The 21,773-nt window shown below is 39.2% G+C and overlaps 1 long non-coding RNA gene across 12 annotated transcripts in view; it reads right to left on the bottom strand.

The window, feature by feature from the left end:
* LOC103471534 (uncharacterized) overlaps positions 1-21,773 on the bottom strand; it is a 95,432-nt gene that overhangs the window by 51,258 nt on the left and 22,401 nt on the right. For 10 of the 12 annotated variants that reach the window (XR_001776965.1, XR_534662.2, XR_534665.2 and 7 more), the window contains one exon: positions 14,653-14,715. This is a non-coding gene — a long non-coding RNA (uncharacterized LOC103471534). Of the gene's footprint in view, positions 1-9,125; positions 9,287-9,319; positions 9,342-14,652; positions 14,716-21,773 lie in introns of those variants that run through there. The other 2 variants (XR_534666.2, XR_534670.2) reach the window with 2 other exon arrangements.

Raw genomic sequence — 21,773 nt, 5'->3', positions numbered from 1 at the left:
ATCAACCTGATCAGCAGCACCTGTAAAGGGGAGGAGCACAAGGACAGACAAAAGCAACACCTGCAGCCCAGCCCTTAAGGCCCAGGGCCGTAACATCTCTAAACATGATTTCTAACCTTTGAACTGCCGTTCAGCTTGTCAGCATTAGCCAAAGTTAACTCTTTAAGATCCAAGTTTCAAATGTCCACCTGGTTATTTTTGATTATTTTAATTGTAAGCAGTTCCTTAAATGTCCTGTGAGTAAATATATACTGCTCAAAAAAATAAAGGGAACACTCAAATAACACATCCTAGATCTGAATGAATGAAATATAATTGCCAATAATTTCCATCTGTTGTCTATTCCATTTGCACAACAGCAGGTGAAATTGATTGTCAATCAGTGTTGCTTCCTAAGTGGACAGTTTGATTTCACAGAAGTTTGATTTACTTGGAGTCGTATTGTGTTGTTTAAGTGTTCCCTTTATTTTTTGAGCAGTGTATATTTGCCCATTTATCCATAACAACTGGAACTTTCAATAAATAGCAAGTTATCGTCACAATTTACCGTCTATTGAAAGAGTTCCCCTTCGATTAATTTCACTCCCTGCTACTTCATGACAAGCATTTTGCAGGCCTGCTTAGTAGGGAAACCTGATTCATAAGCAAACAGCTTCTGCAGTCCTGAGGAGTCTGATAATAGGCAAAGGTTTCCAGTTTGATGACATTGCTGGGCTTTAGTGCCACAAACCTTCACTGTTGGGTTTCCATTTTCAATTCATTCTTTGTGCTCTTGGTTCTGTAGTATTTTGCATGTTTTTACATTCTTTGTTTCACTATTGTTGCATTCTAGTAACTTTCACAAGTTTTATGTATTATTTGGTTTGCATTCTGCTTCTGATATGGTTGGTTTGTGATAGTTTTGTGGATTTCCTGATCTACTCAGTACCTTCCCTCATTGTCTCAGCTATCTAAGATATTGCTAAAAATGTCTTGGTCATTGGCTTCCAATACCTTTTAAAAAATCTAGTGATTAAAGGAGCAGAAAGTACTGACAGTTTTGTTGAAGTGGTAACCAAATCCAGTCCTCCAGAGCTACCGTCCTGCAACATTTGGACGCCTCCAGCGGCGTTTCAGCTCTGCAGAGACGTTCATTTGATTCAGCTGTGTTAGAGAAGGGATGCATCTAAAAGTTGCATCCAGCGGTTTGAACATTTCTGTGTTACAGCTTCAGTAGACAGAGATGGACCTGTGCTGTGCAGAGCTGCCTTCACATCTGCAAACAGAAACTCAGTTATTACAGATTATCTCTGTATAGTTTGCATACTGCATTCCGGAAGTAAATGTGAATAAATCCGAGATCTGTAGTAAAAAAAAAAACACAAAAAAAGAAAAACTAAAGAGTGAATTGATGTGACGTAGTGGTTCTCTGATTGTGTATTTGTGAAAGAGTTTGCGAAAGTGACTTGAAGTCGGTCAAACATGCTGAAATCATGCTTTGAACAAATATTTCCCACCTCCACCACTCTGCCATTTCAAACTGGGAGAAATGATTTGTTGTTTTCTCTTAGATGAGATGAGACAAGGTGGCATGGGATCCTGAACTCTCCAGCACAAACAGACAGGAATAAACAACGAAGCGGGCTTGTCATAGCCCCAGACAACCATCAGGATGTCGAAGCAGTGCTGGCACAAACACAGCAGCACCTTCAGATCTCCATATTTAGCTACGTGTGGCGTGTGACGGCACGGGAGGCAGCAGCCTTAGCAGAGCCTCGGCTCTCACACTGACAGGGGGACTTAAGTTCACCTGATTCTTGAGTCAATCAGCAGCAGAAGTCTAATTTACCACTCAATTAGATTTCTCCTGCTGTATTTTCTCAGTCCTTCAAGATCCGTTATGCCAACCAAGATGGCTCTGCTGCCGTCCCATTATGAATAGAGACATTGCCTTGTGTGGTCTCATTATTAAATAAGTAAGAGGATGGAGGAGGCAGACGGGTGTTTTTAAGCCCTGGTGGAGCAGACGCCATGGCCATTAGAGCCAGAGCATTAACAAAGGCAAGAAACAACACAGACCAGGCAGAAGGGGGGTTGACTGGCAGAGGAGGAGAGGAAATCAGCTGCATGGACCAAAGAGAAGGCAGAGTCATTATTGAAATATCGTCGCCTTGTTATTACAGCCATTTCATGTGAAAATAGCTCAAAGACACGAGGATGACTCATGAAGTCACTTTATCCTGTTTGTTGCTTACCTGGCTTTTTATTGTGTTTGAGATTGTTATTGTGCTGAACAAGAGAGAGGGGAGCAGGTTCTGAAAGCGTCTTGGTAAATACATTTCAAACGCTGCTACTGAAATTAAATTAAGCCCAGATATTGGTAACAACTCAAATAATCCGCAGCTCAAAATAAATTGGTCCATAAATAACACAGGGAAAAAATATTATCCAAACATACAGGAATTTAATAAAACCTGAGCTAAGAAGAGATCTAGTGGCATTCACAACTCAGAGGTGATTTTAACTAACCTCTGAGTTAGGTTCCAAAACCTACGTTCAAATCTTCTCTTCTGTGATCATCAGTTCTTCTACATTTTCAATCGGACTGGAACATTGAAAATGAAGACATGTTTAGATGCATGTATCATTCTAGTGGTGTCACTTCTTTCTGTAAAACTATTTGAAGTCATTCTTGGCTGTGGAATTGGAATCATTGTCATTATTTGTGTGTGTGAAGTTGGACCAAAATGCAACCCAGAATACAGAGGAAAATGATGAAAAGCTGCGTTCGCACCGAAGTGACCCAATTCAGATTTTTGTCGATTATTTGCCGAGACCGTTCACTTCCAAATATATGTCCTGCATGCGCAGTAGAGGGCGCAATAACGTCACACATAGAGAGCGTTCTCAGTGTTTGCAGAAGTAAACATGGATGCTACCGGTGGAGCATAGCTTACGATTTTAAAGTTGTTGTCCGACCAGATCCAGCACATTAACAACTTCATCCTCATTATAATTGTTTTTCTTCCCACTTGCGAGTATCAGGGTGCAGATTAGTGACGTTTGTCGAGTATCAGTGACGTTCAGGTCGGATGAATTCAACTTGGCCGTTAGGTCACATTTGAATCGGATACATTTCGGATACCCAAGTGGCCTGGGTCGCATTCGAAAACAATCCGACCCGCGTTGTTCAGACTGTGATGAAAAGATAAGATACAGGCCACAATACGTCAAAAAAAATATCAGAATTGGTTCACTTCAGGCTGCAATGTGAACACAGTCCAAGTTTCAATAAAGAATACAAAACAATGACCAGAAACGGGGAAGAACACACAAAGAGTAGACAAAGTCCATTGAAGTTGGAAACGCGAGGAAAACGGAGGGAACCAACGAGAAGAGAGTGAAGGAGAGGTGGGTAAATACTGGGACCAGGACTGATTACTAACAGGGTGCAGGTGTGAAGGTAGAGGAGCAGGCAGAGAGAGAGAGACAGTGGAGCTGAAGTCGTCATAAAACTAACCGTAACAAAGAATAATTAAACATAACAGCAGATCTGACCTAGATAAATAAACTATGAAAGACTAATCAAAAGTAAAGCTGGAAACTAAGGCTAATTATGAATAAACAAAAAATCAGGAAGGCAAATACAAAAAAAAGAAAAACACCCTGAGATCCTGACACGTTGTCTCGCTGTCAAAAATCCACCTTATTCTTCAGATTCCTCTGAAAAATGTCCCAGTGCATTTCTTTATCCTCACATATGAAGTCTGCCAGTTCCAGTTGCAGAAAGGCAGCCCCAGTAGGATTTCCCACCTACTAACTTTACTGGTGGAGGATTGTTTTTGGAGTGATTTGAAACAACACAGTGTTTGCAATGATACCCACAGAGTTCAGTTTTGAACCTGTCACACAAGTATTCAGTATCTTACTGACTTATTTTACAGGAACGTTGTACTTTTTCCTTCACCAGTGGAGTCTTGTGCAGTGAGTGTTCATTGTAATTGCATCCATTTCTTATTTTAATAGAAAAACTGCACCTGCTAATAAGCTAGCTTAACCTCCATGCGATCGGATGTGGATGTTTTACAGGTGAAATTAAGTTCCCAGATGGATCATCAGTTACATTTATAAGCTTAGCTGAACATCTGGAGCCATTTTCATGAGTATGTTTTACCGAGTTAAGGTTTTACAGATTTTTAGAGATCTCTTTGCACCTTTATTGTGTGGGATACCCTTCTGAAAGGACACGTTTAATAGACTGACAGAATTTAAACTGTTGGTATTAATTTGCGATGCAAAGCGCTTTGAATTGCCATGTTGCTGAAATATGCTATACAAAAAAAACTTCAAATTTCAAGTTTATGTCTGTAACATAAATTTGAAATTTGAAGTTTTTCTGTAAAAACGGAAAACAAAAACATCGTATGGTCGTGAAAACGAATAAGACATTAAATTGTGTCAAGTGACATTAAAATCATCAAAACATTTAATATGTTGGTGAATGTTACATTAATTGTGGTTCGACATCTTTACGTGTTCACCGTCTGTCCTTTGTGTCATTGCTCTTTGCTACAATGTACCGACTATGTTTTGATTTTTTTTCTTCTCTTTTGCATATGTGGTTGCTTGGATCGCTGCCACCATAATGCACTTTATGTCAAAAGCCTCATTAGAAATATTTATAGTGAGAAAAATGGTAATGTGTTTGGTACTTACTCCCTTCATTGTATCTGCTGAATCTGCTGCGGTGAAACAAAAGGAGTGATATACGGGAGATGGAGAGGATCTCTGAGCTTGATAGCAGCCCAGGCGGTCCTCGGTGGCGGGCCCCAATGCATTGAATGCTACACGAGTTGTCCCTTTATTGTACTCATTCATTACAGTGATGAAAGCTCTTTGTAATTATCAGTTCTGTTTAAGCACATCTCAGAGCTTTGTGTGGCACACTAATGGATGCCACCGGTGAAGCCAGTCATTCAGATTTGTGTCAACGAGTCATTAAGCCGCCTTTGAGGGAAGTCAGCAATCTGATCCATCATGACAATAATGAGATGAAGATGAACTCATCAATTTCAGTCTCCTAAGCTCTGTGCATCGGGCATGGGCGGCAGCCACGGCCTATTCTTCTGTCACTCTCTACTTACCACCTTCTTTTTACCCTCTTTTCAACTTATTCACCTCCTCCCTGTCTTTTGTGCCACCTTTCTTAAACTCCGATTTTATCATCTGAGCCGGTTCGTGACTCCGGTCCTCTTTACTCTTGGATCTTTTCGGCCCTCTCATTAGCAGAGACAGGCTTGTGAGTCACAGTGGAAAGGAAGGGGCGTTGGGTAAGGAAGAAAATAAATGTGCACATAACTCAGAAATATTATCTGTCATGTTGTCTTGAGGCAATTTTTGATTTTTATTGAACAAATATGCAACTTGTAGCTGCTCTGTGTTTGCTCTGCATGAATGCAGGAACACTGCGAAGGCATGACGCTAAAGTAAATAGAGAGGTATGACAAACTTAATTTGTTTTTCCGTGTTCATCTTCGTCCTGGGAGACCTTCTTCATTTAAAATGCAATAAACTGACTTAAATTGCTTTGTTTTGATATGAATTTTCTGTACGGTTAAATAGTTCCTTATTCTTCATTTTAAAGACTACCTTAATATGCAATTGTTCATTTAGCCTTTGAGAATATTATATCTACCTATGACCTCAAGCAGCTGCAGCAGTTTCCATTTCCTCATTCTGCAGTTCATCATGAAGCCGGCTGATCATAGCCGGCACTTAATGATTCATGAACAGAGAGACTAATGGAGTACTTTACACATTGTAATCGAATAAGGCCATTATGGGGAAACTAGCTGCTTACTGGGGACTTTGATCAACGAGAGACTCGCTACATGATCATGAGACGCATCAGATGAACTGACATCCGTCTCAAGGTTTCACATTTGCATCACTTTAATAAGCAGAGGAGCGTGCTCCTCTATGCGCCATGCTAGCAGGGAACGGCGGCGGTGAGGACGCATCGGATGAGGCTTTCAGCTCAGAAACCGCCAACTTTGATTCTCTAGAATAAATCTTAGGAAACCATAACTATTGCAGCTGTTTGTTCTCGCTCATATTATGGAGTACAGCAACATTTCTTAACCTGCACAAGCTGATGACACACAACTTTATATTTCTTACAATTTCAAACATGTTGTAGACGTCCACAGTCTGGAGTATTTTATAAAGTTGCATAAATGGTCAAGAGTCGAATAACCTAATGGATTAAAAACAATCTTTGCTGTTGAGTTCAATAATTCAGCAGCATAAAATGATTTTGAACTGGAAATCTTGCTTATTTTCTTTTCAATTCAAATGCAATTAATTAATTACATATCCTGCAGTTGACTCAATGAGATTTTTTTAAATTCAATTCCCACCACTACCGTATTTTCCGCACTACAAGGCGCACCTAAAAACCTTCAATTTCCTCAAAAGCCGACAGTGCGCCTTATAATCCGGTGCGCCTTATATATGGACCAATATTGAGCCACAACAGGCTAGCAACTACGGTTAGCAGTTGCTGACTTCATTTTCGCCCGTAGAAGAAGAAGCGCGCGGTGCATGCTGGGATAGTTGTCAGAACTCTGGTTTGTAATCTATTAATAAAGTTTGACTGACCTATCTACCTACCGACCGTCTAGAATCAGGTCGTCTGCAGGTCATTTAGCACCACATTCTCCACTAACATGCTGTGCGCGAACAGAGAAGGGTGACCATCTTCCGGCCACGTCCCGGCCCAGTCGCGGAAGGCTCTCCTTGCCGACCCGAGTCGGACTGTTTTGTTGACATTCCGTTTAGTCCATCTAGTGGATGCATAACGTAACTCCAGCCTCTACTGTAGCATCTATTCTATGCGCCTTATAGTGCGGAAAATACAGTACTTTAATTCTTTGCTTTCCTATAAAGCACTTTAACTTGCCCAGTGAATGAATGGAGCTGGATCCATAAACCTGCCTTGCCTTATTTGGTGACTCTAAATTCTACCTGGGTGTAAATGTGTGTGTGTGTGTCGCCATATGATAAATCGGCTTTCTAACCAAGGTGTTCCCTGCCTCTCAAGCTCTGACAGGTTTCCAGGCCCCACAACTCAGAACAAGGGGAAAAAGCAGAAATGGAAAATAGATGTGTGAATAAATAAAAAAAAACTAGAAGAAATTAAAGTGCTTTGAACTGAAATGATGGGAAATAATCCTATACATTTCTTGTCAAAGATAAGATCACAACAACTGTTGTTTTGTCACTTTGTCTGTATGCAAATATTTTGCTACGACCAGCAAGTAAAAGCATCGCAAGAACACTTGAAACAGGCACAGAAATATCAAGCGAGTCTCCGACTCCAAGGAGAGTTTAATGCAAAATGTAATTTAAATGCTGGAATTTTCTTGTTTCTTATTTCCATTTTAATGCACTATATTATTTTATGGCATATTTTATCATTTATCCATGCGATAACTAAAAATAGTCATTAGCATTCATAAATCTGTATGAAGAGTTTAAGGAAAAACTAAACTGTGGCCAGAGCGTGATAACATGCTTTCTTCATTTTTTGACTCATTTGCTACAATAATTGTAGTCACCATTCAAAACTTGGATTGAAAATAATTTTTCATGTTGTTAATGATGCATTAGTCTGTTTCACATATGATCTTTGTATTGAAGAAAACGACAATTTTTACCCCCCCCCCCCAATATGTGAAGAGTGAGTGAAAAGCTAACATATGGAGCTACCGTGGTGTCATTGTTATAATTTTAGTTTTTTTATGAAGTATGGAATGGTCACAAACAACAAACTGAACAGAAAATGTTCAGTAAAGACAGCTGAGCCTCCGTTGTGATTGCAGAAGCTTTCACCAAGTCATATTTTGGTGCCACTCTTTCAACGTCCTCCACCGTTGTACAAAGAAACCGGCAACGGATAACAGCAGCTCGTCCCAATGCGCGTCTACGGCAAAGGCATTTGACTTCAAAGTTCACATATGTTCAACTTGAAGCGTCAGACACGCTTTAGACCCGCGAAACGCGTTCAGTGTGAATGAAATACAAGTAGTGTGGACCAAATAACAGCAAAAGAACAAAAACTACATCCTCAGTGGTCAGTTGATAGGAATTTACCGATTACAAAAATGTGTGTTGAAGAAAAGAGTCATGATGAAGAAAATATGCCAATTTAAATTAATTGAAACAGGACAATTAATGGCAACTTCTTTACATCCTTGTGATTATTTTTGATTTTGTCATTTTACTACATCATCTATCTGGCATTAATGTTCCTGTTAAATTATCAGCAGTTCACGGTGGCTTCTTAAACTTGTTTGGTTTGGTGAAATAACCAACATAAAACAGGGAACTAGATTTAATTTTCTTAAAAATGGCATCATTATGTGTGAATTTCAGTGTCGGGATTCTTTAAGGAAGCAGGTTCTGGATTAGTGCTCTGATTCTTTGTCCAGAAAAGAACGAGTGTCTGTCCAGGTAATTTAAGCAGGTGAGCTGATGAGGTAACGACTCTCAGGTGTGAGGCAGCAAACGACAGCTGTTACAGGCTGATGGTTTGGAAAGACAATAGAAGAACATGCACACTGCAAAAACACAAAAACTTTACAGATATCTTAGCAAACATAACTTCGACAGGATAAAGCAGCTTGTTTTAGGTCAATAATTCCTTAATATTGATTAAAAGAAGAGTATAGCTCCACTGGCAGATTATTTCACTTGTAATATACCTGTGAAACTAGTTAAGTTAGTTTTGTGTTATTTCAAGCATAAAACCTTACCAAAACCTTGGAAAGGTTTTATGTTCTTACAGTGCAATTATTTTACTTTGTGCTGATTCCTCATTCCAAACTCATCCAGAGTGTTTATAATCAAACTCATTACTTTTCCAGGCTGCATGGGAATCCTGTGTCTCGCTGTTGAAAGCCCCAAAAATTTATTCAAGAATGTTCTATTAAAGATTTTGTATTCTTGATGCCACCAGACAGGCATGTTTTTAAACTGAGAGAGGAAATGCCTGTAAACACAGCAAGCTTCACACACAATCCACAGCAAATATTATCATACCAGCCTCTTATATTTATCTTTCAAAGACACTCACCGGCTCTTACCTTAATATTCACGTCTACACACACTCAGTTCTTCACACACTCAGCCCTCTCCCCCTCTCTCCTCTGTCTCCTGCTCTGCCACATCTCTTAGCTTTGCGCCCACTTCTTGGGTGCCAGCAGTCGTTGGGAGGGAAGAAGTGTTGACAATTGTCTTCTCCTGCCTTGTCACCAAACAACATTGTCACACTTCACTGCCAGATTAATTCTCAGACTTTCCTGTCAAGAAATGACATTTAATTTTCACACCTCTTCTCTCTGCTATTCTCCTTTTCATGAATTTTATTTTCAAGCGCACCCCTGGTGCATTGCCGTCTGGCAGTATCGATATCCGTGACAGTATGAAAGTCTTTAATTCAACTCCGGCACTCACACTATCTTTGTCTTTCTTCCAGTAACAATGTATTATGACAAAGGGACGTTAAAATATGATGTCACTTCAACATTTGATTTACTGCAGCACATCCTGCAAACTGTAAACATGTACACACGTGTATTGTTTGCTTCCGGTGCTATACTCAGAGAGCTAGCTACACAGAAATCCATTAGTTTAATTATGTAACTTTGGAGCAAAATGAGCAAAATGAGCAAAATGAGCAATGTCACATGGAAATATTTTGTTTACCATTGACACTTTTCTCATTTTATCACATTGCATAAACAAACGTCATTGTATTTTGTTTGGATTTGATGCGACAGACCAACACAAAGTACAGCAGAAATGTAAAGAGGAAGGAAAATCAAATATGGCTTCTATATGTCTTAGAAATAAATATCTGAAAAGTGTGGTGGGAATTTGTGGCTGCTATGCTACAACTACGGTTCACCACACAGGAGTTTGTTGAGAACATTCAGGCTACTTAGCATGGCCACCAATGGCCTGTAACAGAAAGCTGTTATCACATTGAGCAGCGTGTACACGAGGATGACTGACAGCGTTAAGAATCTCCTCCTGGCTCTGATTGGTTGATTGGGAGAAGACGGAGGAGATTGATTTTTTCACATTTTATTTGTCTGATGTTATACTATGATGACGTTGTGACAGTTTTAACAAATAAGTAAAAAAAATAGCATATTTTTAATAAAAATTACACACTGCAGCTTTAATGGAGGACATTGTAACTGAAGTTGGTATTGGTGCTCATGCGAACCCCTTAAATCTACTTATTCAAGGCCTTTCTTTTAAATCTTGGTTTACTTTATTTAATATTCAATTATTTCCCAGTAAGATTAATTTACAGTTTGTGTATCTCTCTTCAGTTTTAGAGGTGCCTGTGAAGGATCAAACACTTTTATCTCAGCTTTCCAAATCAAAACGTTGCTCCACTTCTTAGTTTTCATAAGATTAGAGAGCATGTCCCAGTCTGCTAGTTTATCCTCCACATTACAAGAAGAGCTTAACTTCCTCAGAGTTTCTCTTTCAGCTGGAAGTGAAAGTCTCGCAGGTCAGAGTGACTTCGGTTTGTGTCCACGTCAACAGAGACATCCAGCTAAGAAGAAGCGTTCGCGTCCCCCTCCACTCCATTTCCCCTGCAGGAGGTCCGTTCTGCTACGACAGCCCGTTTTTATGCTTTTAAGTAGGTGGCTGGAGGAAGGCGAGCCAAATGGCCAAAACAGCCACTGGTTCATTATCAAGAGGCCTAGAATTTGAGATTATAGGTGATTACACTCATCCATCCCCTTTTCTGAAAAAAAGGAGAAATCTGTTTAATCCCCCTCTCTGGTGCAGCTCCGCAGGGCGCCCAGGGACGGCTGGCATCCACCACAGGCCTACAAAAACCCACATAACATACGGAACCAGGAGGAGCGCTGGCCCCGGCTCGCAGGGATGAAGGCCAGTTGGCCGGTGAACAAGAAGTGCAGGGTCTGATCGGGCAGAGGGAAACGCTACTTGGCCACAGATCACAGCGGTCAGTGGGGACGCGGTTGGCCTGCCGGCTTGCATGGGGAGCTCTCATGGAAAACGGGAGGCGGGGGCATGGAGTTGAGTGTTGACCTTAGACTCTGAGCTGCAGACATCGCTCAGCGACCTTCTCCTTCCAACTACATCCCTGCTGTCACGCTCGGCTCTGACTGACAGCTCTCATGGCTCGCATTTCCCAGCAACTTCTGCCACATTCACTCTGCTGACTCGTTTAGAATGAGACTCTCTCAAAAAATAATATCCGGTGTTTTTAAGCAAACATTGTTTCCCACTGATTTTATTTTAGCAAGGCTTATTAACAGTAGAAATAAACTCATACTGCAGGTTTATGATCACACTGCATCTTGTTTGAAAGCCCTGCATGTGTGGATTTATGGAGCGGGAGCCTGGTGAGCGCCCTCCATTTAAAGTTTGAATTGATATACCGTATTGATCACCTACAGAGTTTTGTTCTCATTAAATGCTGCTTCTTTGGACAACTTCACATGGAGGCTCCCTCTTCAGTGGCTGCATTTCAACAGGATATTGAGCCATTCACAAGTCATTTTGTGAGCTGTGAAACACGCATAACAAGGTTTTGCTTCATCCCCTTTCTCCTGTTTGCCATTCGTTTCTTTTGCCTGAATTTATGGAGGTTTTTGGGGAGTGGAAATAGGGAGCAGGCTCAGTTTTTATTTGTTTGGCTGTAAAAGAAAACAAAGGAACAAATATGGATGAAGACACTGAGGATTCTTTAGGTTCTGTCCCTGTTTAATCAGTTGGTGTTCATGGACGCTCCCAATGTAATCTGACTGAGTTGGAGTTATTTTGCAAACCGGACTGAGCAAAATCCGGTTTGCAAAATATTTGTGGCTGTTAAGGTCCACAAATACTTGAGACACCCCCTTTAAATACACCTGTACCTGTCCAAATATACCTTAATACACACTAATATGCACATGATAACTTTCTTGGCACCACCACAGAAGCTGATATCTTCAGGTTTCCTCATGTCTGCTCTTGAGGGTGCAGCCAATCGGTACCAAGGAAAAATAATTGCTCTCCTGAATTGGCTGCTTTGCTAATACAAGCTAACGTTTTAAGTAGCATTGTGCCTAGATATTTTAGCTTTCCAAGCTGCATTTTCTTTTAAATATTTTAGCTGCTCTAAGAAAAAGTCTGTGACTAGAAAATTATGAATACTGAGCTGAAAATAGGCTGGAAGCCATAATTACAGCAAAATGTGGTTCTACAAAAAGTTTAGCCTGCATAATGCACACCTCTTGTTTAACATTTTTTATTTGTACAAAATAAAATTATAAATTATCTTGATACTGGATAAACTACTTTGTGTTGCTCTTTTTCAGACAGTTGCAATAAAACATGCTAAATTGTTTTATATGTGAAAATTCAAGGGATATGAAAAATGATTCAGATTTTTCTGACATCTTGAAACCATTAAAAGTTATTTAAAATAAAGTCCATGCCAAACAAAACACTTCAAATCCGGGTTAGAGAACGCAAAAGCACTCATTCTCGAGTCAAATGATGTGATAAAAAACATTTTAAAGTCCTGAAAAAAAAGGCCTGGAGTTCTTTTTTGTAAATAAAATGGGAAACATGGACATCTTGTGTTAGCATGTGGTAAACAGAAAACCTGAAACTCATTGTTTTCAATGTCTGTAAATCCATAAAGCACCACCTACTGCTCTTCAGACAGAACCTGACAATAGTTTCTGCTCTCCCCCTCCATGGATGGGAGGAGAAACATGTCAGGAGAGATCAAATGAATGCAACCAGAGAGATTTCTGCAGCAGCTTTCTTTGCTCTATCTCTGAGTAGATATAAAACGGTAAACAGACGGCAGTTTTCTTTGTTGAGTTTCAGAGCTTTAAGCTACAAAGGTGTTATTTCTGGTATGCACACAGTAACCAATGTCTTCACGTGACATAAATGAGCATGTCGACTTCTTAAACTTGCATCTCTACAGGAATCAGAGTGGAGATCCTTTCTGTTGCGTTCTGTCATGTCCTGACGTTAATAATTTAAACCCGGTCTCGGTATGAAAGGAGAAATAAGATTGATGATCGTGTTTTCATGCTTTGCAGTGGGTGGTCAGCTATCTGTGTCATGCTTATGTCTCACATACTGAGATACATTTAATATCCCGACCAAGACATGTCCTGCAGTCTGGGGAGCTTAATGAAGACAAAGATTAATACGCCATTTGTCTCTGATTAATTGACTTGTTATTCTGACATGACAGCAAATGATCAAGAAACAGAGGTGACCGACAAAAGTTTCTTTCTGAGCTACCAACTCAACTTTTCAGTGACAATTACTGTTTAAACTTTACCTTTAATAAGATAAAGATACCTAATTTTTAAAGTGCAATCAGTAATACTTTTATAACAAATTTATATCTGTAATGATTTCTTGGTTAATGTCAAGTTGTCATAACAACGACATTTTGAATAATGTCAACTTTTTATTAAAAGTGTCATTATTTACCGAATGACGCTTTATGACAACAGTCATAAATATTCATGAAGGCTAATTCATGTTCATGACATGTTATGTCATGTTTATGACAGTGTCATGTCAGTGTTATTCACCCCCCTTCAAATAAAGTATTACCAAGATATTTAATTCAAACTTAAGCTTGGTTTAAATGTTGTGTTTGCAAACAAACACGCAGAACTCCTGCCATGTGAGTTGAAATAAACAGAAAATATGAAATGCAGAAGAATATGAACTGGAAGATGAGTGAAACAATATGTTGGGTAAATATTTAGCATCCTCCCTCCGTAAAACTTCACCTCCACCTCAGGGTGAGTCCAAGATGTCTGACCTACAAAGTAGGAGTGTTTCAGGATGCATTTCTACCTGTTTTAAACAGTACGTACCTCTTACCTAAATGTCCTGCTGTGCAAATGGAGGAATCAGAAAACCTCTCTGGTTCCTGAACAGGTTGCTGCAGTAAAAACAGCATTCTTTGTGAAAAAGGAACTCAGGTGTCAGACGTTTAGGGGTGGAGTCCTGCAATGGAGGACTGACTACAGGTGGAGTTCTCTCATTAGTCCATGGTTTCTTTATTAAAAGTCTCATGCAAGCAATCAGAAGCATTTCCGTATATTTTAAACAGAAAGTGCCTTCTTAGAGTAACACTGAAATCCAAGAAGAACTTCTTCATAAATTTTACTCTGACATAAAAGATGCTACACCACAGAATATGTAAAAAAGTGACAGACAGACGTGCAACAGTGGAGCATGGGTGCAACACATAAGTGGTTTTTTATTTTTCCCTCTTTTTAAAATGGTTAACATGAGCCATTCTTGTAATTCAGGGGTTCAAATGTTGGTTAAAATGGATTATAAATGAAAGCGAAAGGAGATGGGGAGCACCCAGAGAGCTGTGGGCATTTCTGCCTCAGTCAGTATTCAACAGTAGTTTGTCTCCCATTGTGTCAGATTGCTGTTGTAGAATGCCAATTATGGTGGCGTATTTTAGAGGTAATATCATGCCAAACTTTAGATTTTAGCTTTCCTACTGCATTGTGAAGTTAACTCATACATAAAAAAAATATTTACACAATTATTTCTAAAAGCCTTTGATCAGTGCCTTACCTTTGATGCATTCTGTTGTCTTCATCCAATTTTGACTTTGCTCTGATCCCGCGCAGCAGAAAGCTGTGGAGCAGAACAAAGAGAACTGATGTTTTGCTACCAAACTATAAAGGACAATTAGGCTTTGTCCGCCCACAAAATACAAGACAGCATCTGCCATTTCCCTAAATGCTGAAAATTGAGGCATATTTACACAACCGACAGCGCAAAACATCTGTAAGAAATATTATCTATGGGGATCTGTAGAATAAATTTAAAACCAACATCCTCAGATAGACGAACCTATCTGAGAATGGATGCACCTACCCACCTTTAGCATAGCTGTCTGCAGATAATGAACACCCTTGTTAATATTTCATATATTGTTTTATAATTTCTATATCTACAAACATGTAGAACATATATTTAAACGTAGATGTGTTTCTGTTTCTAGAACTTTGCAATGGCACAATAGGAGGATGTTTCATTTGTCAAAATGCAAAAGCGATGTGTTCAGTTCAAAAATATTATAACTACTTTGATTTTCTCTCTACGTCTGGCTGCAGAAAGTCGGCGCTTAGCAGCAGCACCATTTAGTGCTCCTCTGCTGTCCTCTTGTGACACAAGCAACGTTGCCAACTCCTCCACCGGGAAGGTGAGGGTGAGTTAGATCAGCAGTGCTTGTCGACAACTGTTGGTGTTATTTGGGATGTTGCTTTAAAATATTGTCTCTGCTAGAAACTGAGCTGTTATGGTGCGTTCACACCAAACGGGTTGCACGCGTCAAAAATGCGTCTGACGCGTGTGTGCACTTTGCAGACGCTTGACCTTTTGCTCTACACTCTTGACGCATCAAACGCTCAAAACGATTCAAATCACGGTGTGCTAGACGCTCGAAACTCACCACGACGGCCCTCTATGCGCCTCCACAAAGATTTTGAATGCAAATCAGACGCGCCTGATGCTCAAAACGCGTTTGGTGTGGACGCACCATTAGCGTTCACACCAAACACGCTGCTGCTGCACCATACAGCAGCAATTTTCAGTCAGAGGTCTCTTCAGATTTGTTGGGAGACTGACAGCTACTGGAGCTGCCCTCTGCTCACAGCATCTCCATTAATAATGACTTTTTGAAGATACTTGGTGATTTTCCTTTGGGATTAATAAGGTATATTGACTTTGAATTAAATAATATCATCAGTAGAGGCTTCAGCCTGCGCAAAACCACCACAAACACCAAAACAACATTAATCAACATTTAACTTACAACTCAATGTTTCTGCATATCAAGACAGACTTGCATTCAGAAGTCTTAACGTTTGCCGATATAAATTAGGCAGACAGAGTTACAGAATCAAGAAAAAGCCTTTATATGTGATAATCATCCTATATGTACATGTGACAAATATCTTGTTTTCAACAAAAACATGAACTGACTCATGTTCCCTAATGTTGTTGTTCATTGAGGGAATAGAAGATAGTCGTTCAGTCAAAGCCCACCCTGATTAAAATCCGTCACATCAAGGAAATCTGTTAAAACAGTGCAATTCATTTTAACTCTTCCCTGGATAACAGTGATATAATCCACAGCCCTATTCACTGGATGATTAAAAGCATCCAAAAGCAGTGGTAACAATTCCCCACAGTAAGGATAATCCCTTGCTCATTTCAAGCTTATGTGCTCAGACGGGGACTTTAAACACAGGCATATGGTGACGGCTTTATATTACACTCAGTGTTTCCAGCAGCGGAGGCTCTGATCAATAATACTCTTTAAGATGTACATTTTGTATACATTTACAAACGAAGCCAGTATAGAGTGCATTAAATCCAGCATTTCAGGCTAAAGAAAGAAGCATCCCTTGCAAATATTCTCCACTTTGTGTAGTTGAGTCCAGCTGAAGGTAGGGCCTGATTCAGAGCGGGAAATAAGCTCTGCTCTTCATAACTGGGCCATTTAGTCCCTGGTGACCCAGCCTCTCTGCCTTTGGCAAACACATCCTTTTATTGTGACCCCAGACGGCAGCCAAACAGCCCGCCTATAAGCCACTGGTAATGAAAAGCAGTAATTCCAGCCTAGTGAACACAAACGGAAAATGCCAATTCATATTCATTTGCTGACCCTCTTCCTTGAACTTTGTGTCAACCCTTTCATCCATTCATTGCAGTCGGATCACCCCGGGTATATAGCATCCTCGTTTTCCGCGACCGGCTCATGAGCCTCTCGAGGTTTGAGATGAGTCACAATAAACAGGTTTGATATCCACGGCAGATTTAATTGCTGCTTTAAATGATTTAAGTCACATAAATATAATCAACACTCAAATCTGTTAGAAATCTACACAAATCCTTGGAGAACCATATATCTTTTACCCAACCCTGGAGATTATTCATGCGTTTAACGAAGCGGGATATACTCAAAGAATTAGAAAGTAAAATATATTTCTCTAGCATAAAGCATTTTAATAAATACGAGTTCATCTCAGTAAATTGGAATATAGATTCTCATGAGGTTTGTTTTTCAGATTCAAAGTACCTTTCAAAAGTAACCTTTAGGCTGAAATTCATCTTTTCATTAAGCACACATTAAAATGTATTAAAATGTTTTTTATTAATAAGATGTAATATTGAAATCTTAAACGTTTCTGTTTTTCTAATAAATGAAATCATAATTAGCACAATCAAAGGCCTGGAAATACACATTATTTGTAAATAACCTATATGTTTTTCACTTAGTAAACTGACTTACTGAAGTAAAACTTTCAATAATCTTATTTATTGAGCTCCACCTTTATTAATCGCTCAAATGACAAAATAAAATTACAACCACTAATTCTACAATCTATTACAAAACGATGAACTTTATAAATAAGAAATTAAAAATATGCAAACTGATTGAAAGTTTTACTTTAAAGTCTCTCTCTCCAGACTTTAAAGAAACGGCTTGAGGTCTAATTTTGATATATAATATTTAACAAAGATTCATGGGGAAAACTTTAAACAAAAATAAAATAAACAGATAAATAATTAAATAGATCAAAAATGTGAAAAACATAAGTTCTAAGCTGAGGTCCAGATCTCATCCTGTTGACTTTCAGTGACCCGGACTTGCTCTCTTGATCTGCGGCTGTTAGCTTAGCTGACATGAGACTCTCAGCACAACAGCTGAGTGAAGGGCCTGAGGGCAGCCCTGTGGCACGGGGCTGTTGATCTGCCCGGCCGTTGGATGTTCAGGTGTTTAGGTGGTTGCACAATGTGTCAAATCGAAATCACCGTCAGAAGGTTCAGATCTGGTACAGATCTTAGCGACTGAGCTGCTGAAGCTCGGCAAGACTTTTGGGCATAAAACAATGGAGAAGAGAGAGTAAATAGTAAACGCAATGTTTACCAAATGTTGGGGAAGCAAAACTTTTAAAAGTTACACAAAAATTAGACGAAACTCCTGCAAAATATTTATCACAATTGATATAAACGGATGAGGCTATTTTTCATTTCGATTAAACTTCCTTCTTCCTGGTTCTGTGTTTTGCTTGGATTCTCTGAGTGAAGGTATCCCTGGGTCACCTAAATTAAATGATGCTTAGCATCCCTCTGCAGATCTCTGACATGCTTATGAGGCGGTTGGACCATTTGAATCAGCCATGTTGGAGAAGAGACAATGGACGCACATTGATAGAAAGATGCTCGGTTAAGTAGCATCTTTCTTCTCCTGAGCTCCAGTTGGTCAACTTTCAAGGTTTTTGAAATGGCTCATTTTCCAGACACCAAAAAATATTACCTTATTGCCAAAAAATGCCTGGGTGTATTTATTTAAGCGCTTGGGCTCTTTTTATAAGTAGCTGAGACCCAAATGAAGTATAAAAACCATGCAAAATGTGAAGTTTGCATGAAACATCCCCCCTTAAAGTGAAAGAGTTGAATGCTAATCAACAGGTGTTTCATTAGAAACAAGGTGAGAAGGTAAATAATTGAAATTCAACAGAGGAAGATGAGATAAGATAAAAACTTTAAATTGAAAATGTTCCTTAGGAGAAACAGGAGAAATGGCTAGTAGAATATACTGAGAACGTGGAAAACAAGGAAGAAGAAATAAGGAATTTGCACAAATCAGAGACACAACACAATATAAGAAAGGATCAATATTCAATCCAAAAAGCTGACAAGACAACACAGAAGCAGCAGGAAACAAGTAGATAGAAAAAACAATTTTCAGGAACTAAGTTATACACAGAGCCATAACTAAAGCCAAGCCACTAAGAGCTAAAAATTAATTTATGCAAAAAAAAAACAAAAGTTAAGAACAAGGAATCTTCAAACTAAGAAACAGAAATAATTCACTTTTTTGAGCTGCACATGTTTAAAAGCACTAATTAATTAGCTTATTGTGGATTGCTTGAAAGTGTCATCAATTTCCTAAACCGTAAAGTGAAATCACTTATATAAGGTATATTCTGAAACGTCTAGTAGCATGCTGAATGACTGAAGGCAGGAATTAAATTTTTTTTTAAATTTTCTGTTTGATTCAGACACCTATTTAGAGCACTAACCTCAACCCTATATGATCAATCGCAGCAACTATGGAAAAAATAACATTAATTAAACAGTGACGTCATGGCACAAAGTAGGAGGCTCTGTGTTTATGTATAACAGGGTTTTATTTTAACAATATTATAGATGTGAAGTTTACCAAAATGTATAAATTCTTTGAATTTATTTAGTTTAGTGAAGCAGTTGTTTCTTCAGACATTTATTGGTGTTTTACGTTCTGTTATGCTGCTCCTGGCAGTTGGTGGTTACCATAGCAACCGGTAACTGACAGCTCCTCCCCTTTTTCTGTTGCCGTCGGTAACTGTGGTTTTTGTACTAGAATCAGCTCTGCGTTTTCTTTACAAGTATTTTAACATATATTTTAGACACATATACAGTGTTTCATGAGTAAATTTTCTATGTTTTGTGTATGTTTTTTAACTGTTATTATTAATGTTGTCCATTTTAGCTACGTTTAATTTCCCAAATATTAACCACTAACTGCTGCTAACTGCTATTAACTGCTCATTGGGAGCTAGTTCTTTGTCATTTGCTTAGCATTATTTATTATATTTTATTTAACGTGCAGGGGGAAAAGCAGCTGGACTGAAGTTTTTATTCACTCTTTTGTTAGAATAAGCACAGTGAATCTGAATGTGTCTGTCATGAAGTCAACCAAATGGACCTGAAACGAACATAGAAGGGTTACATAATATGTAGAAATCAAAGCAACAAAAACCACAGATCCACATAAAGACATTGATCATTTAAATATCTGTGGATGCCATCAGAGATTGTTTGGCTAAAATAAATGGCCCAGGAAAGATGCTGTGACGGTAAGTAATTAAAACTTATTTGTGTTTAAAAGTCAGAATTAAGGTGTTTAATTTGCTTTTCTTTGACAGCAAAGCATAATCGTGCACGGCTGCATTTTTTAATTTCTTATGATGCCTCAGCCATTCTTAAACAAAAAAAAAAGAAATCACTCACACACTGCATGTGATAATTTGCAGCAGTTTGATTAATTGCTCTGCTTCTCAAACAACCAATACCATGTTATAGCCCAAAGGTGGAGACTCAGGGATCATGCATTTAAAGGTTTCATGCATCGACTGGAGATCTTGCATGTAATGAAGTGTGTGTTCCCAGCCGGGTGCGTTTGAGCAGGCGACATGCCAGCAGGGTTTTACTGCTCACGTCTGGGTGATTCCAGCAGCTGTTTCCACGAGCCCGGGGACAGAGTGTGTCAAGTAGGATGCCTTCTGCTGTCACAAGCTCCTCAAGGTGTTTATTAAAAAATGTTAATGCCCTCACCATAACACACACATCAAGACTTGGCCCTTGTGACAAGGATCTGGCAGTGCCCAACTGTTTCCACTCGTGCGATGGTCTGGAAGTGCGCGCCAGTTTATCACACCCACGCTGCAGGAGGTGTTAGCGGGCAACACACTTCAGTCAAGTCCCCAAGGCCGCAGGGATTCACTTTAGACGCCTCGGTCTCTCAAGTGTTGGAGGATATTGATTTGGCATCCTAAATTAAAGCAAGGACAAATCAAATATTCACTTTGCAAAGAGTGGACGCAAACATGCTGACCACAAATATGAAGTCTCTCTTTTCACTGTCCCAGATTTTTGTTTTTTCCCCTTGATTCAATCATGTAATGTTTTAGTTATTTCAAGTTCTTCTGCTTTAATTCATGCTGACTGAGGGGGGAAAATAAAGAATCAGTTAATGATATTTTAGCCGGCTGAACCCACAGACCTACACCTATTCAGCCGTGTCTCCTGGACGGCTGACTTAAAGGGGATTTAAGTAATTTATGACTTTTATTGATCTCGATCAGCGGCTCAGGAGTTGCATCAGTAGTGCACGTCTTTCTTCCAGAGCACAACGTTAGCTGGATGGGGGTGAAAAAAAATGAAGCTCACATTTTCATTATAGAAAGATAGCTCACCTGGAGAAATGTCAAGCAGGAGGTAATGCATCACATACAGTAATAATCAATAATTTTTAGCATAGGAAATTTGTCAAAGAGGACAGGGGGATGCCTTGTTGCTCCGATAAGATTCTTTTTTCTTTTTTTTTTTTTTTTTATAAATGCTTGTTCACGAAATCAAATCAAAGGAAGTCACTGAAAGTAATGTGTTTCACAACACAAAGTCACCTCTGCGTTTTGTCTGGAAAGGTCACAAAATCCTTGCACTTACTATTTTTGTCTAAATCAGTCAGAGGAGACAGAGGACTGCTTAGGAAAAGGTTTTAAAAAAGTCTGAAGGCAGATAATGCATAAAAACGCACAATTTCAATAAAGAAAAGACCTTTTCAGATAATCCTAACCCCAAACCCGATAATTTTGGACATTGTCGTACTTCTCTCTGCAGATCAAAAGCAATGTTATTTTTTCCTCTTCTGTGTTTTGACTCTTTGTCTGATGTCTTGGTACGGAAAGCTTGCATCGGCCTCATAGTAACGTTGTTTAATCTCATGCTACTCCATGCAGACGCTCTGTCTGCAGTGATTCTAATCCCCCTGATGTGCTCATTATTTCAAGTCTGACCCTAGATTCTGATAAATACAGCTAATAATTACGTCACTAAAGTGTAGAACATTGAAC

This window comes from Poecilia reticulata, linkage group LG10 (assembly GCF_000633615.1).
Source record: "Poecilia reticulata strain Guanapo linkage group LG10, Guppy_female_1.0+MT, whole genome shotgun sequence".
NCBI lineage: Eukaryota > Metazoa > Chordata > Actinopteri > Cyprinodontiformes > Poeciliidae > Poecilia > Poecilia reticulata.
This window is presented reverse-complemented; position numbering and strand designations above follow the sequence as displayed.